Source organism: Cebus imitator, unplaced genomic scaffold, assembly GCF_001604975.1.
Source record: "Cebus imitator isolate Cc_AM_T3 unplaced genomic scaffold, Cebus_imitator-1.0 Scaffold114, whole genome shotgun sequence".
Classification (NCBI taxonomy): Eukaryota; Metazoa; Chordata; class Mammalia; order Primates; family Cebidae; genus Cebus; species Cebus imitator.
In genome coordinates, this window is record NW_016107429.1 from 3,668,982 (window position 1) to 3,672,688 (window position 3,707).

Consider the following 3,707-nt stretch of genomic DNA (forward strand, 5'->3'; position numbering starts at 1 on the left):
TTTTTTGTATTTTTAGTAGAGACGGGGTTTCACCATGTTGACCAGGATGGTCTCGATCTCTTGACCTCGTGATCCACCAGCCTCGGCCTCCCAAAGTGCTGGGATTACAGGCTTGAGCCACCGCGCCCGGCCATTAATCTAGTTTTTCAACTTCAAATGGAATTTTGATTGGACATGTATGAAATATGTAGATTAAATTACAGAATTGCAATTTTTTTGAGACAGATTTTTTTTTTGGCAATATTTTTTTGGGATTATACACTGATGCCCAAGCTGGAGTGAAGTGGTGCAATCATGGCTCACTGCAGTTTCAAATTCCTGAACTCAAGCAATCCTCCTGCCTCAGCCTCTCAAGTACCAGGATTATAGATACATGCCACCATACCAGGGTAATGTTTAAAACTTTTTTTAGAGACACCCAGCCTAGAATTGGATATTTATAATATGCAGTCTTCTCATTCAAGAATACAGCTTGGGTCTGACTTTTCAAGTCTTTTTAGAGCTTATATTAAAAATCTGTTCTTTCTTTCCATTCCTAGTAAGCTTACTCTTAGGTAATTTGTATGTTTTTATTGCAATTTTGAGTGGGATTGCTTTTTCCATTATGTTTAATGAATGGTTAGTTGTGCTTAGAATTCTATCATTATTTAAAATTTTTTCTCTGAATGTGATATTTATTTTTCTTTTCTCATTGGTCAGATTTGTCTAATGTTTGCCTTGCTAACCTTTTAAGGATTTTTACATATCAATTCTATTTCTGTTTTTGTCTATTTTATTGTTTCTATTTTAACATATTTAATTATAGATTAATTCTTCCTGTTTTCTTTTATTTTTTATTCCCCCCAGCACTTTAGTTGTGTGCATTATTCATATAAAAATATAGCTTTATATCTTTAACTATATCTAATTAAAAATTTCCCCTGCTCCACCCCCTTTTACCCCCCACATCTTCACCACTTCAGCTCCTTCCTCTGCTTCTCTCTCAGTTTATTTCTCTCTCTCTCTCTGCCCCCCAACCCCCCGCGTCTCTCTCTCTCTGTCTGTCTCTCTCACACTTAAAAAAGAAAAGAAAAAGAAAAAAACATTTCCCCTATGATATTCTCTCTTGTCTCTTTTCTTTTTGAGTCAGGGTCTCACTCTGTCACCAGGCTGGCATGATCACAGCTCACTGTAACCTCAAACTCCTGTGCTGAAGAAATCCTGCTGCTTCAGCCTCCCGGGTAGCTAGGACTACATGTACAAGCCACTGTGCACAGCTATGCTATTGAATAAACTATTGACATTCTACATATATTTATTAATGTGCTGTCCTATTTAATGGTTTCAACCTTTACGTTTAATTCTCTCACTTTTTCTTTTTTGGGAACTCAGGTTTTCACATGTGTATTTATTTATTGCTGTGTAGCAAAATACTATAACTAGGTGACTTAATACCACTTACATTTATTACCCTTCAATTTCTGTGGGTCAGTAGGCCAGGTATGGCTTAGATGAGTCTTCTGCTCAGGATCTCACAGGCTGAAATCACATGTTGACCAGGCTGTGATCCCTTCTGGAGATTGGAGTTCTCTTCCAAGCCTACGTGGTTGTGGGTAGAATTCAGTCCTTATGATTATAGGATCCTCTTTCTTGCAGGCTATCAACCAAGAAGTATTCTAACTCTGAGAGACTCCCACAGTTCCTGGCTATGTGATCCCCTTACACCATGGATGTCTGCTTCTTTGAGGCCATCAGGAGAGTCTCTGACATCAAAACTTTTCATTAGGGGGCTCACCTGAATAGGTCAGACTCACTCAAGAAAATTCCCTTCTGATTAAAGTCAGCTAATTAGAAGCCTTAATCACATCTGCTAAATCTCTGCTTTTTCCCAGTAACATAATCTAATCACAAGAGTGACACATATTCATAATCCAGTAGAAGGGATTGTACAGGCCATGTACACTAGGAGGTAGGAATCTTGGGGATCGTCTTGGAATTATGTCTATCAAAAGGTGTAAAGTATCTTTTTAAAGTATTTTCCAGACCACACAACAGTTTTTTCAACACCACTTTCTGATTAGTATTTTTCTGAACAAGTCTCAGATGCCTCATTTATCATATACTAATTTACACCATATATTTGGCTCTATTTCTGAAATTCTGATTCTTACCTATTTGGTTGTCTGAAGGCCTTATAATAGTTTAATACTTGGTAAGTTTAGTTCTACCTCACTAAAAATTCATTTCCTTTTTATTTTCTTAGAGTCATTATGTTTTATTCTTGTTTTTTAATTTTTCTATGTGAAATTTAGGAACAACTTGTCTAGGTAAAATAAATCTGCTATATTTTCACTGAGATCACATTAAATTAGCAAATTAACATAGAGGAAACTGATTTGAATCCTAATCAAGTACATGATATGTCTTTCCATTATTTCAATTGTTCTGTATGTATCTTTCCTTTGTGTTTTAATATTTTTGTGTGTGGGTCTTGCAAACTTAAGAAAAAAATAGATTTAGAATTTTAGCTTTACTCCATACTTGGGATAGTTCCAATAGCATTGGAGTAATCTTTTTAAAGGTTATACAGAAATTCCTGTAAAATTGTCTGGGCCTGGTAATTTCTCAAAGAAGATCACCCCTTGACAACTGCTATTTCTTCTTAGAAATTGGTTTGTTTACATTTTCTATCTTTTTATGGTAATTTATTCATTTCATCTAGGTTTTTCATTTATTTGCATAGAGTAGAACAGAGTAATCTCAGAATTCTTTGAACGTCCTCCTTCTCAGGTTACTTCCCCACTGTCATTTATTAATTTGTGTAGTTACACTTTCCTTGTGTTTTTTCTTTATTAAGCCAGCTAGTATGTGAACTCTATTTTTTTCCCCTCAAAGAATCAGGTTTCAGATTTATCTGTGTTATTTTTCTATTTTTAATTCATTAATATTTTATCTTTATTACTATTTTCTTTTTTCCTTCAGTTTATTTTTATTTCCTTTTTCAAACATTTTGAGTTGATAGCATAAGTCATTCATTTTTATTCTTTGTTAAGTAATATAAATATTTGGGCTATAATCTTTTTTTTGAGCTGAGTTTTATAGTAATTTTCTTATTATTTTTAGAAATTCTTCAATTTTAGAAATTTAAGTTTATAGCTCTTTTTGACCCATACCTCAAGTTGCTTAACAATTTTTAAATTATCACATGAAAGGACCCTTTTATTTTCTCACTAATTCTAGTTTTATTTGATTGTGATCACAAAGTTATTTGATTGTGATCAAATATACTATTTGAGGAGTCATCTATGATCTAAAATATGACCAATTTTCATGGCTTGCTCCATGGGCATTGAAAACAAGGTGTATTTTTTTATTTTCAGGAACAAAGTTCAACATGGATCAACTGGATTTATTTTAATAACATTTAGGTCTTTTAAGACATTCATCTCATATACTGGTGTATTTTCGTAAATTTCTTCTTGTAATTTCTATCATTTATGCCTTATGAATATGACTGCTATTCTGACTGGTGCATAGATTTTCATGACTTTTATATCTTCATTGTAATTCGTCTGCTTTGGCATTATAAAAACATCTCTAGGCAGGGAGCGGTGGCTCAAGCCTGTAATCCCAGCACTTTGGGAGGCCGAGGCGGGTGGATCACAAGGTCAAGAGATCAAGACCATCCTGGTCAACATGGTGAAACCCCGTCTCTACTAAAAATACAA